This window comes from Diabrotica virgifera, chromosome 4, assembly GCF_917563875.1.
Source record: "Diabrotica virgifera virgifera chromosome 4, PGI_DIABVI_V3a".
NCBI lineage: Eukaryota > Metazoa > Arthropoda > Insecta > Coleoptera > Chrysomelidae > Diabrotica > Diabrotica virgifera.
In genome coordinates this window covers 233,392,860-233,408,348 of record NC_065446.1, presented here as the reverse complement: position 1 = coordinate 233,408,348, position 15,489 = coordinate 233,392,860, and the positions used below count along the sequence as shown (strand labels likewise).

The 15,489-nt window shown below is 33.2% G+C and overlaps 1 protein-coding gene across 2 annotated transcripts in view; it reads right to left on the bottom strand.

Annotated features, from left to right (window-relative positions):
* LOC114338867 (tafazzin) overlaps window positions 1-15,489 on the bottom strand; it is a 91,217-nt gene that overhangs the window by 15,075 nt on the left and 60,653 nt on the right. The window lies entirely within an intron of this gene.

Here is a 15,489-nt window from a genome sequence, read left to right as displayed (position 1 = left end):
TGCAGTCGATGAAAGAATACGACATAATCAAATATTTGCCGGCAAGTTATTCTTCAGAGATCTAGTTACTAGGTCTGGATCCCGCGTACCAAAAAAAAGTTGATTAATAGCAAGCTGAAAATTTGTTAACAGCTTAACGCTGTCTAGTCGGACAAACTTTGATGTACAGGAACACTGGAACAGGGGAGTTTTAATTGTGGAACAGTTTAAAAATTTGGAAGGTCAGATTACGAAAACGTCCCATGTATTTTGTCAGACAGAACATCCAATTCATTTGTTACCCTTTCATTAAACTCTCATGCAAAAATCAGACTGCTATTACTAACCAACATGATTCCTGTCATTTGACATGTTCTTCGTGTTCCACTCATTAAAATGCCCAGTTGATGATAAAAGCCAGTCTCATTTTTGTATGAGAGTTTATTGAAATGGTAACAAATCAATTGGAAGTTCTGTCCGACAAAATACATGGAATGTTTTCGTAGTCTGACGTTCCAAATTTTTAACCTGTTCCACAATATTAAAACTTCCCCTGTTTCAGTGTTCCTATACATCAAAGTGTGTCCGACTAGACACCGTTAAGCTATTAACAAATGTTCAGCTTTCTATTAATCAACTTTTTTTTGGTACGCGGTGTCCAGGTCTATACAGTAAGCGCGTAGGAAGTGTTTTGCAGTCTATAAAGTTTTTAGTGAAAAAAGGACAAACTGTAAGTTATAATATTTTTTGTTCGGTTTTTTCTTTTTGATGAAACAATGGAAGCTGCAATTGTCTATGGAATGAAACCAATTTTTTACTAATAATAAAAACTTGTCACTGTTTAAAGGTAGTGTTGTGAAAAATCCGACAGTACATCAGGATTATTTTTTTTTATATTCTTGTATAGAGAAACATTGTATATTTATTGTAAGAAAATTATTGTCTTTTTACTGTTCCATTAAATCTGCATGAAGATTGTAAGTAATAAATTTATGATTCAGCTATTAATAATATAACCAGTATGTAACAACATTGTATTTTTGATTTCTCTGACAATCTTCATGTCTCTTGGACACAAAAAAAATTGCCAACAGGTTTGTTGAAACGAGCGTATAAGGCGTAACGAGCGTGATTGTTACTTGTTCATTTGTTTATGTATGTAGTTTGGTTCTAAGAGTTTTCTTTATCTCTAGAAGAAAAGACAAAGTGGCGTCCTTTTTGGCAAATTGTTCTCAATTTGTTTTCTTCGTTTTATTTATTCAATATAAGTTTAGTAGCTATAATCATATATATTTTTATTTCTCTCCAATTACATTTTTGTCCGATTTTTATTTCAGAATGTTTTGAAAAAAATTACAATAAAATAAAAAATGTCTTAATCAAATGTAATGTAAAAATAATATGTAATGTAAATAAAATAAAAATATGTATTACAATTATTCATCATCATCGTTCCTCACCTCTTGCATCTACTGTTGGATATAGGTCTCCATATTCTTCCATTGTTCTCTATCTTGTGCCTTCTGTATCCAATTTCCCACTGTTTTTCTCAAGTCATCCATCCATCTTTTTGGTGGTCTACCTCGGTGTCTTTTATCTTCTTTAGGTCTCCATTCTATGAGTCTTTTGGTCCACCTATTATCGTTTAAACATGCTACATGTCCAGGGGCCTGATTCTAATTCATTTCGACAGTCGCAATTTCATTTCGACACCGCCATGACAGCCGCAGAGAATAAGCGATTCTTATTATTGACCCTTTTTATTGCCTTATTTGACACACATTATTAATGCTTGCATTCTAAGAGCCGAGTTCCCGTCAATGTGGAAAGTTGCAAAAATTATACCGGTACCGAAAACAACTAATCCGACAGGATATAACGAAATCCGACCAATTAGTATACTGCCCACTTTCTCAAAGATACTAGAGAAAATTCTAAATCAGCAACTACAGGTTCACTTGAGTCAACATAAAGTTCTACCAGAAAATCAGTCTGGTTTCAGAAGGGATCACAGCTGTACTAGTGCCTTGTTAAAGATAACTGATGACATATTTGATGCCTGCGATAATGGTTTAATCACAGTGCTGATACTTCTGGATTACTCGAAAGCATTTGATACGCTTGATCATTCGCTATTAACTTCAATGTTTAAGTATATTGGTATGTCTCAGCGGGCATCGGATATGATATCTAGTTATCTCAGTAATAGAAGTCAAGCTGTTCATTACAACGGTAGGACATCAAACTATCTTAATACAAATAAAGGGGTACCACAGGGCTCTATTTTGGGTCCCAAATTGTTTAGTATTTACACTTCAAACTTTCCTGCAAACTTTCTCTCTTGTAACCAACACTATTTTGCTGATGATACTCAAATATATTTATCTTTTAAGCCTGATGAGTCTGAACAGGCAGTGGCAGCAATCAACTATGATTTAGAAAGAGTTTATCAGTTTTCGACTAGCCATTGTCTTCGACTTAATAACAACAAGTCGGTAGGCATAGTGTTTGGTTCAGCGGCGCGGAGAGAAATCTTTCTGAGAGACTTTGCTCACATGATCACCATCGATAATTCTTCAATAGAGTTTAAGGAAACTGTGAAAAACTTAGGTTTACATATAGATCAAAACCTAAGATTTGGTGGTCATGTGGCCAAGTGTTTGCAGAAAAGTTATTTGAACCTGAAGTTTTTATTCCAATCTCGTCATATATTTACTAAAAAATTAAAAAAATTGCTCTGTGATACTTTGGTGTTATCACACTTTAATTACTGTGATACCATTTATAATTCCTGTATCACAGAACGTGACAGTTATCGGATACAAAAAATGCAAAATTCTTGTCTGCGTTTGATACATGGTATCCGTAGATATCAAGCAATTAGTTACAAACTTAAAGAAACAGGGTGGTTAAGTATGAAACATAGAAGACATGTACATTCAGCTTGTCAATTCCAAAAAATTATTATTTTCAAAACCCCCCGTATCTCTATAATAAAATAAAATTCCGTACTGATGTACACAATATTAACATAAGACATAAAAACACCATTTCTATTCCTTATCATCGTACACAGCAATACAAGCGGTCTTTTACATATCAAATAGCCCAAGTTATGAATAAATATACTACTGGTACTAATTTTACTCAAAACAAATTTAGAAGGTTCGTTATTGAAAAATTAGGAAATATTGCATAGGTAGAGTTGGCTGACATGGTATGAGTAGAGCTTACATTCAAAGCGCATATTGGTAAACTAAAGTTAATTAATGTTACATTTTGATTTATTTTTATTTAAATGTTAGTAGGTAACCTATTATACATAATCCTAGATATTTTTTTTTATTATTTGTTTTGCCCAGGTTAGCTGAACAGACAGGACATGTATTCTGCCCCGCATTATACATCTCCTGAACTGAAACTCGCCTGGAGCTTTTTTTTAAACTAATATTCATTATGTGAATAATATTATAGAATGAATAAAGGCCTTTATTATTATTATTATTATTCATTTCGATATTAGTTACAACTGGGGATATTAACTTTATCATGTTGACACTGCTTAGAATTTGGGTTGGCGCTCCGGTTTATTGGAATTTGTTGATAGTCTGGGAAAATTATCGAAAAAATGCCATTTTTTGAAAAAATTATTTACCAGCTATTTTATTGCTAAAATCGAATCTTAAGATTGCATATATTAGTAATATGGGGTATGACAAGTCCGCAGAAAATGTGTTATTTTATTTATAAACAAATTAGCACTCTTAAATCTTCTTTTTTTTCCATTAGTGCATGCTCTGTAACTCCTAAGATTTTTCCTTTGAGCCAAAAACACTCAAATAAAAATTCACCGTAATTTAGTTCTGCACAAAGTTATTTTTTTTCCGATTTCCTTCAACAAAAATTTTACTCAGAAAATCCGAGGTTTCCCAAAAAATCGGCAATTTTCAATTAAAATTTTAGGGAAGTACCTAATTATTTATCAATAATTAAATAATTGATGACATGAAAGATTTATAGTAGATTATACAGAGGGGCTAAATTATGGAATAAATTCATTTCTTTAAAACGGACGATTTTAGAGCAAAATCCCGATAGAGGTCGATTTTTATTTTTAAATTACAATTTTTTGGCATATATTTCATACTAGTGACGTCATCCATCTGAGCGTGATGACGTAATCGATAATTTTGTTTATGGGAATAGGGGTCGTGTGGTAGGTCATTTGAAAGGGCGTTCAATTCTCTATTCAGTAACATAAACATTAATATCATTAGGTATTTATACAGGGTTGCCAAAAAATAATTTTTGAATTAAATTAATTGGCGCAAAAAGAAGAATGTATGTAATTTATTTAACTCAAAATACATTGTACTGCCGTCAGAAAATAGAAAAAAGTTTTATTTCACAAATAAACATTTGTTTTCGCTTAAATTAAATCACAAACAGCCTCCCTCCTACCTATTGGCAGTTTGAACATTTAATTTAAGCTAAAAGCAATGTTTATTTGCAAAATAAACATTTTTTCTATTTTCTGACAGCAATAGAATGTATTTTGAGTTAAATACATTACATGCATTGTTCTTCTTGCGTCAATTAATTTAATTCAAAAAATTGTTTGGCCTCCCTGTATAAATAATGATATTAATGTTTATAATAGGGCTTTTCATCGATTGTCATTTGTTTCGGGGTCCTGTCATATGTTGAATAATCTGTGTATAATATTAATATTTACGGATTATACGAAATATGACAGAAGCTCGAAATAAATGACTGTGAATGAAAAGCCCTATACTGAATAGAGAATTGAACGCCTTTGTAAATGAGCTACAACACGAACCCCTATTCCTATTTAAAAAATAATCGATTACGTCATCACGCTCGGATGAATGACGTCACTAGTTTCAAATATATGCCAAAAAAATTTAATTTAAAAATAAAAATCGACCTGTTTCGGGATTTTTCTCTAAAATCGTCCATTTTAGAGAAAATGAATTTATTCCATAATTAGGTCCTCTCTGTATATCAGGAGACCGGCGGCATTCTAACCAATAGTTTAGCAATAATTAAAATGTTAATTAAAAAATTTCGGTCGAAATAATAACCAGAAAGATTATGATACACCAGAATAACTATGATTTTCGTATAAAAAAGCACTATACCTATTCAACGTACCTTACATGATTGAAATTGGACCATTTGAGCGGTCTCAGGAATGTTATAAAGAAACATTTTTTTGGCTTATAAACAAATATAACCCCTCAGAAAATATTAAATTAAATTAAATTAAGTTAACGCTGTTGAAAAGGGCACGGCTTCTGTGCCCTTTTCGAAGAAAAAAAAATTGAATTGTGAGGAGTGATTCCAGGTATAACCGGTCAAATTTGACCGGCATTTGCGACAGAGTTATAAACAACAGGATTTTAATCTTTGAACCATTAGATACCTTTTAATTCCGGTCCTCTTTGTACATACAAATTCTCATATCTTCAAGACACTCATAGCAAAAAAGATTTATGTCATTGTCACCAAATTATTTAATTATTGATAAATAATTACTTCTCTCAAATTTTAGTTGAAAATTAAAGATTTTGTTTGGAAAACCCGAATTTTCCGAGGAAAATTTCCGTCGAAGGAAATTGGAATAAATTATCAATGTTCAGAATTAAATTACTGTCAATTTTTATGCGAGTGTTTTGGTTTAAAGTTAAAATTTTCGGAGTTATAGAGCAATAATTAAAAAAAAGATTTCGGAGAAATAGCACACTTTCTGTGTACTTTGCACAGCTATATTACTAATATAGGAAATCTTAAGATTTGATTTCAGCATGTCCAGCAATAAAATAGCTGGTAGTTAATTTTCCTTGTTTTTTACTAATTTTCCCAGATTATTACCTTACATCTTTCATTGAGTTGATGATTCATGTTGTGGACATTCTCAATTATTATATTTCTAATTTAATACTATTCTATCTAATTCCTCAAAACAAGCAAATTTCAATTAAACCCAGCCATATTAATACCTTTTGCTTTAGTTTTCCTTGCAAGAAATAAACAAAACAGATCTAAACTAAACCTAACCTCGCTTTTGGCCATTCATTCATCTCCGTGTCAAATAATTTCGACATCGAAATTATAATATCAACCACTTTTTTGGAGTCGCTATTAATTTCGATAGTCGCTATTTCGTGACGTCATTTCGTTATCCACAAGGCTCGCACAGTCGCATTTCGACGTCGCCATATTGAAAGCGACTTGTTTAGTGTCGAAATTTGATTTAGAAACAGGGCCCAGTCCCGTGACCAGACACCTCGTAACGCGACAGTTCGTAACCAGACTGTTGGTAACGGACAATTCGTAACAGCGACAGTTCGTAACGGCGACATTTGGTAACGACGACAGTTCGTAACTACACAAATTCGTAACGGACAATTCGTAAAGTCCAAATTGAATTATTCTGTTTATTGGAAACTAACTATTATCACAGTTATAATTGAAATTATCTTTATGAATTTAACGAATCAGTACGGGGATAAACATGTTTAACACATTTTATATTTCGTGTTTCAGAGTACCTATATTAAAAGTCTTTAAACAGAAACAAATATTTAAATACATACAAACTTTTAACAATATTCTTAAGGCTTTGGCCACACGGGTGATTTTTTACGGCGCGATAATTTACGGCGCCCATTGGTTTAACTACCTCCTCCACCAATTTTAGATGAAAAACGATGGATGAATGACTTGAGAAAAACAGTGGGAAATTGGATACAGAAGGCACAAGATAGAGAACAATGGAAGAATATGGAGACCTATATCCAACAGTAGATGCAAGAGGTGAGGAACGATAATGATGAATAATTGTAATACAAATTTTTATTTTATTTACATTACATACTATTTTAACATTACATTTGATTAAGACATTTTTTATTTTATTTTAATTTTTTTCAAAACATTCTGAAATAAAAATCGGACAAAAATGTAATTGGAGAGAAATAAAAATATATATGATTATAGCTACTAAACTTATATTGAATAAATAAAACGAAGAAAACAAATTGAGAACAATTTGCCAAAAAGGACGCCACTTTGTCTTTTCTTCTAGAGATAAAGAAAACTCTTAGAACCAAACTACATACATAAACAAATGAACAAGTAACAATCACGCTCGTTACGCCTTATACGCTCGTTTCAACAAACCTGTTGGCAATTTTTTTTGTGTCCAAGAGACATGAAGATTGTCAGAGAAATCAAAAATACAATGTTGTTACATACTGGTTATATTATTAATAGCTGAATCATAAATTTATTACTTACAATCTTCATGCAGATTTAATGGAACAGTAAAAAGACAATAATTTTCTTACAAGAAATATACAATTAGTCCTGTCGCCAGGGGGGGTACAACGGCCTCCTTTATTCAGATGGACTTACCCAAGTTTTTTTTATGTATTTTGGCCCGTAGAACACGAATTTTTTGGGTAACAGTTGATCCGGATGTCGATAAGATTGTTATAAACAAAGAAGTTGAGGAATTACATAACAGCGATTTCTCGCAAAACAAAACATTTTTTTGTATTTTTTGGGCCATTCTAACCAAAAAATGTTCCTACTAATTTTTTCGTAGGATGCATAGTTTTTGAGATAAACGCAGTTGAACTTTCAAAAAATCGAAAAATTGCAATTTTTTAACCTGAATAACTTTTGAATAAAAAATAAAATAGCAATTCTGCTTACCGCATTTGAAAGTTTAAGTCAAATTATATCGGTTTTCAATATTTGCATTGCTAAAAATTTATTTTTTTATTGTTAAAAAAAGCTATAAACACATAGTGTTTCCCGTGCCTAATACATGCGTTTTAACGCATGCTACGTAGAAATAGCCTCGCACTCACTTTTACCTACTCTACCTACTCGTTCGATTTTAAATGAGAAATCATTGAAAACATCACTCAACACTAGGTGTTTATAGCTTGGTTTAACAATAAAATAATAAATTTTTAGCAATGCAAACAATTAAAACCGATATAATTTGACTTGAACTTTCAAATGCGGTAAGCAGAATTGCTATTTTATTTTTTAATCAAAAGTTATTTGGGTTCAAAAATTGCAATTTTTCGATTTTTTGAAAGTTCAACCGCGTTTATCTCGAAAACTATGCATCCTACGAAAAAATTTGTAGAAACATTTTTTTGTTAGAATGGCCCAAAAAATACAAAAAAATGTTTTGTTTTGCGAGAAATCGCTGTTATGTAATTCTTCAACTTCTTTGTTTATAACAATCTTATCGACATCCGGATCAACTGTTACCCAAAAAATTCGTGTTCTACGGGTCAAAATACATAAAAAAACTTGGGTAAGTCCATCTGAATACAGGAGGCCGTTGTACCCCCACTGGCGACAGGACTAAATGTTTCTCTATACAATATAAAAAAAAATAATCCAGATGTACTGTCGGATTTTTCACAACACTACCACTAAACAGTGACAAGTTTTTATTATTAGTAAAAAATTGGTTTCATTCCATAGACAATTGCAGCTTCCATTGTTTCATCAAAAAGAAAAAACCGAACAAAAAAATATTATAACTTACAGTTTGTCCTTTTTTCACTAAAAACTTTATAGACTGCAAAACACTTCCTACGCGCTTACTGTATAGACCTGGACACCGCGTACCAAAAAAAAGTTGATTAATAGAAAGCTGAACATTTGTTAATAGCTTAACGGTGTCTAGTCGGACACACTTTGATGTATAGGAACACTGAAACAGGGGAAGTTTTAATTGTGGAACAGGTTAAAAATTTATAACGTCAGACTACGAAAACATTCCATGTATTTTGTCGGACAGAACTTCCAATTGATTTGTTACCATTTCATTAAACTCTCATGCAAAAATCAGACTGGTTTTTATCATCAACTGGGCATTTTAATGAGTGGAACACGAAGAACATGTCAAATGACAGGAATCATGTTGGTTAGTAATAGCAGTCTGATTTTTGCATGAGAGTTTAATGCAAGGGTAACAAATTAATTGGATGTTCTGTCTGACAAAATACATGGGACGTTTTCGTAATCTGACGTTCCAAATTTTTAAACTGTTCCACAATTAAAACTTCCCCTGTTCCAGTGTTCCCGTACATCAAAGTTTGTCCGACTAGACAGCGTTAAGCTGTTAACAAATTTTCAGCTTGCTATTAATCAACTTTTTTTTTGGTACGCGGGATCCAGACCGAGTAACTAGATCTCTGAAGAATAACTTGCCGGCAAATATTTGATTACGTCGTATTCTTTCATTGACTGCATACTATCACCAATCAACACTACTGCCAAAGATACTTTTGATTCTCAAAGATAAAGATGTTTTGAACCCTCAAATAACAAACAATCGCTCATACCGATTAAAAAGCCGGTATGGCTTGCCTCCTTCAATTCGATTGACCCCCAATAGATCTAATTTGGAAATGAAATCCCAAAAATTCGTTTCCGCGTTCTAATTCACACAACCTTGGGTCTCAGACCGCTCACTGCTCTCATGATTCTTACCTAGCGAGCGATTGCTGGTACTTACAGGAATCTGCCAAATGCTTACAATTACTTTTAATCCTCTTAGTGAGAGTTTTCAATGCAAATAAATGATTCGATTTTTTATCCAATCGACGGGGTCGTATACAAGTTATAGCGTTCTGAACCTACTCAAATTTAAAATAAAATTGAAAGTTTTTTGGATGTTTACAATTATAAACTGATTTGAATTACATGTTCTTTAATTCCGTTATGTAATATCCCTTTCTTTAAGTGTCATCTTAGCGACGGAGGTCGACAATCTTCATAGCTATTTGGACTTTAGAGACGGCGACTTTGAAAAGTTCAATTGATGTACAGTGCGGTCACTGAACAGTTTACTCATTCATTTTTATATTTATTTTGATTTAAATAATTTCATCTAAAATTGGTGGAGGAGGTAGTTAAACCAATGGGCGCCGTAAATTATCGCGCCGTAAAAAATCGCCCGTGTGGCCAAAGCGTAAAAGTTTATTCCTCTTATTGTTCCTTAAATTTGCATATACAGTAAAACCTGTGTTACCGGCCACCTGCCAAAAACGGCCAGTTCTACTAACGACCAGTTTAAAAATTCTCCAAACCAATTATACACACACCGGCAAAATTAGCCGAACACGTTAAAAATGGGACATGTTTGATGTCTCGTATTTCATAAACCAGTGGTCCGATTTGAGTGATTCTTTTAGTATGTTATAGCCTTATTATTTAAGAATATCGTTGTAATAATATTGTTACTATACAGGTAAATACCATTTTATACCGGGTGTACCAATCATACTGTGTTTTTTTCTTAAAGTTTGGAACACCCTGTGGAATATTCTAGCATATGTAAAATATTAGAATTAATACTCGATTGTACACTTAGGCTTGCTTAACATTTTCCTTTTCGATTCATTTACTTATGTGAGATAATAAAAAAGTTATGTGCGTTAACAACTATCCATGTTTTTCATCAATAAATCCTCATAGTAGGGGAGGAAAGTATACTAAATTTGCAGTTACTCGAGCGTTATGGGGACCTATTGGATTGTGAAGAGTATGTGCTAAAATCAGGAAAAGGTTAAGTTAAGTTTTCCATAAAGTGGGGGACTTTTCATTTTTTAATTTAATTTTCCATTTGAAACAATCATTTTTCTCCGATTATAGCGCTATCTATCCATAATTCGAAAAAATATGTCGAATAAAAGTTGCTTATTTTTACGTAAAGAATCCAAATCTGCATTAAAAATTGGGGGCTCCTATTTAAGATTTTAAATTAAATCCCCCACCCCACCTCCGTGGGGCTCGTGACACCCCACGGTGAGGGGTGGGGGTAAATTAAAAATTATAAATACGAACCCTGCGATATTTTGTGAAATGAACATCAGATCGTAAAACTGCAAAATACACCTATTCAATATTTTTCAAAAATCTACCGAATGGCACCAAACACGACCCCCCACGGAGGTGGGGTGGTGGTTACATTAAAATATTAAATAGGAGCCCCCAATTTTTATTGCAGATTTGGATCCTTGACGTAAAAATAAGCAACTTTTATTCGCAACATTTTTTCCTATTATGGATAAATGGCGCTATAATCGGAAAAAAACGATTGGTGGAAATGGAAAATTAAATTGAAAAATGGAGAGTCCCACACTTTATGGAAAACTTAACTTAACTTTTTTTGGTTGTAGCACCCACTCTTCACAATCTACTCCAGGTCCCAAGAACGCTCGAGTAATTGCAAATTTATCATACTTTTCTCCCCTACTATGAGGATTTATTGATAAAAAACATGGTTAGTTGTTAAAGCACATAACTTTTTTATTTTCCAACATAAGCAAATGAATCAAAAAAGAAAATGTTAAGAAAGCATAATTCTACAATCGAGTTTTAATTTTAATATTTTATATATGCTGGAATATTCCACAGGGTGTTCCGAACTTTAAGAAAAAAACACAGTATGCTTGTTACACCCGGTATAAAATGACATTTACCTGTCTAGCAACAATATTATTACACCGATATTCTTAAATAATAAGGCTATAACATACTAAAAGAATCACTCAAATCGGACCACTGGTTTATGAAATACGAGACATCAAACAAGTCCCATTTTTAACGTGTTCGGCTAATTTTGCCGGTGTGTGTATATGTAGACTACAAAAACTGGCAATACTGGCCACCTTTCTATATCGGCGAATAGTTCTTTCATTTTTAGTGGCCGTTACTGACAGGTTTTACTGTATATGTAGACTACAAAAACTGGCAATACCGCCACCTTTCTATATCTGCCAATAGTTCTTTCATTTTTAGTGGCCGTTACTGACAGGTTTTACTGTACCTAGACAAAGGAATAATGAAGTACTTAATTCCTGAAATCTTTAGTCTGATAATCGTCTTTAGACAGTCCCAACTTTTTAAATAAACATTTTGTAAAGGAAAGATTATTCTTCTTCTTCATGTGCCATCTCCTCTAAGAAGGTTGGCAACAATCACGGCAATTCGCACTTTCGATACCGCTGCTCTAAAGAGATCAGCAGAAGTGCAGTTAAACCAAGCTCTCAAATTGTTTAACCAGGAGATGCGTCTTCTTCCGCGACTCCTTCTACCCTGTATTCTTCCTTGTATTATTAATTGTAACAAGTTATAACGCTCGCCCCTCATAACATGTCCCAGATATTGCAGTTTTCTGACTTTAATATTAAAAACTTTAATATTATAAAACATCTTTATCTTTTCCCATTCTTCTCAACCTGGAAAGATTATAACTACCTGTTATTATAATAAACCTTGTGATTGGTAATATGTAGCTTTGGGACATTCAATCAACGGTTATACAGTAAAACCTGTCAGTAACGGCCACTAAAAATGAAAGAACTATGGGCCGATATTGAAAGGTGACCGGTATTGCCAGTTTTTGTAGTCTCCATATAATTGGTTTGGAGAATTTTTAAACTGGCCGTTAGTACAGGTGGCCATTTTTGGCAGGTGGCCGGTAAAACAGGTTTTACTGTAGTTGATAAGAGGGGTGGCTTTTATTACTTTAATACTTGGTTTAAATACTTTTATTATATTCTGAAACACGAAATATGAAATGCCTTAAAAATGTTTATCCCGATACTGATTCGTTAAATTGATAAACATAGTTTCATTTATAACTGTAATAACAATTAGTTTCCACGTTAACAACAATAAACAGAATAATTCAATTTGGACGTTACGAATTGTCCGTTACGAATTTGTATAGTTACGAACTGTCGCCGTTACGAAGTGTCGCCGTTACGAACTGTCGCTGTTACGAATTGTCCGTTACCAACTGTCCGGTTACGAACTGTCGCGTTACGAGATGTCATGGAACCGTCCAGTCCATCTCCATTTGGCTTGCGCAATTTTTTCTATAGCATCTGTCACTTTGGTCCTCTCTGTCACTATCCTATGTGGTACCATATCTCTTCTTGTTGTTCCCAACATTGCTCTTTCCATTTTTCTTTGGTTTATTCTCAATTTATTTGCAGAAAGTTTAGTCAAAGTTATGGTTTCAGAACCATATGCTATTACGGCAGTATACATTGGTTGTAAACTTTTCTTCAAGCAAATCGGTAGCGTTCCATTTAGAACGCGTCTCATCTTGCCAAATGTTGCACATCCCAAGCCTAAAGGACGCTGGATCTCACAAGTTTGATTTTATTTTCCTATTCTAATTTCATACCCTAAATATATATAGCTGAAAACCTGATGTACTTCATGTTTACTTTTTTAATTACAATTATTAATTGTGGTCTATTCCCATACGTACAATATTCGTTGATAAACTTACAACAAATTAGATCATGTACAAAAAATTATACAAAATGATGTAAATCTATGACTAGACTGTAATGACAAGTCACAATATTCGATATTAAAAATAGAAAGCTCTTTGTGTGTAGATGATCAATTAATTTTAATTTAAAAGATGACATAAAAAGCTAATTACACTGTCTAGTAAGGAGTGTAATCAAATACTTTATTACTTTTAACACAAAGATACATTTGTTAGCGATTTTAATGTAAGTATTAAAATAAAATTATATTATAAGTTTATTGCAAACTGAAGATGCCTTTTTTATAAATGATGCGATAAAATAAATTTGCCATAAAAATTATAAAACTACAGACTACAAAATTAATTATATCTTCATCAAGGCATATACTGCAAGCGATGTTCACATCAAAGTTTTATTTGAATTTATTCGAAAATTCTTCTTTTGTTTTTTAATTTTTGGCCGAGAAATGCTAAAAGGTTGTCCTAGACTTGATAGACCCATAGACGTATATACTAACATAGACTGAGGTATCTCGTTCTAGCACATTTTATCGAGAAACTAACATGAAACTAAGTGGGGGTATACGTAGGCACGAAAGGGGAGGATTATTGTCACAGCTTTACTATGCGGAAGAGTGAAACAGCCCTGAGACAAAAAAAGATGGTGTCGTCACTTCGCTCAACATGACACTCTGTCTATGTATGTTTATGGGTAGACCATTTGGAAAAAGGATTTGGAATCAAGATTGACAATTTTCTGAGTTTAAAACTTATAAAAGGTAAAACTCTCTCTCTCTATCTCGCTCTCTCTCTCTTTAGATTCACAGCCCTTCGTTTTCTATACGATATGTCTGCATCTACTTCGGTCCATTATATCTTCTCTCCAATCTTGTATTTGCATGATATTTAAATCTTTTAAGATGTTATCACACTTTACTTCCACGTTTTTGCTTGATTTTCTATTTTCACAAACATTTTCTTTGTGTTGTTGATATTAATATCTATAGTGTTTAAAATATATAATGATTCAATTATTTTACTATCAGGTCAAGTATTAATAGAACTTTAACCTCGTTCTGGTTTTTTAATAAAAAATATACAAACCTTCTTCTTCTTCTTTTTAAAGTCCGTCTCCTATCGGAGGTTGGAAATCATCACAGCTATTCTTATTTTACTGGTGGCCGCCCTAAATAGGTCGATGAAACTGCAGCCGAACTATTCCCTCAGATTTCTTAAACAAGATATTCTGCGCCTACCGATACTTCTCGTACCCCTGATTTTACCCTGTATGATCAGTCTCAGCAGCGAGTATTTGTCATCTCTCATAACATGGCCAAAGTATTCAAGCTTTCTTCTTTTAACAGTAAGTACAACTTCACATCCTTTTCCGATCCGACGTAAAATTTCGGCATCCGTCACGTGGTCCACTCAAGATACACGTAGCATTCTACGGTAACACCACATCTCAAAAGCTTCAATGTTTTTAATGCTGCCCATCTTCATGATCCATAACTCCACTCCATACAACAAAGTGGAGAAGATATAACACCGCAGCATACGCACTCTCAGATCAAGATTTATTTCACGACTACAGAGAAATATTTTCATCTTGTTAAATGCTGATCTAGCTATTTCTATTCTTGCTCTTATTTCTTTTGTTTGATCGCCTGTATGATCCAGGCAAGCTCCAAGGTATTTATAGGAGGATACCCTTTCTATAACGGTGTTATTGACAACCAAATCATTCCTGGCGTGTGATTTTTTGTTATTACCATCCATTTAGTTTTTCTGAGGTTTAATGTAAGTCCGTAGCAGATCTGCAAGATTGTCTGCTAATATCACTGTGTCGTCAGCGTATCTCACATTATTGATTGTATTTCCGTTGATCATTACACTACAACTAACCTCCGACAGAGCTTCTTTAAATATAACTTCGCTATAAAAATTAAACAAAAGAGGAGACAGAATACACCCCTGTCTTACTCCTCTACATATTTTGATCTCCTCGGTCATTTCATCATCGACCTTGACTTGTGCTGTTTGATTCCAATACAAATTAGTTATTATTCTAATATCTTTTTCATCAATGTTCTTTTCGATTAGAAGTTGTCTCAGTCGGTCGTGTCGGACTCTAGCGAAGGCCTTGTCAAAGTCTA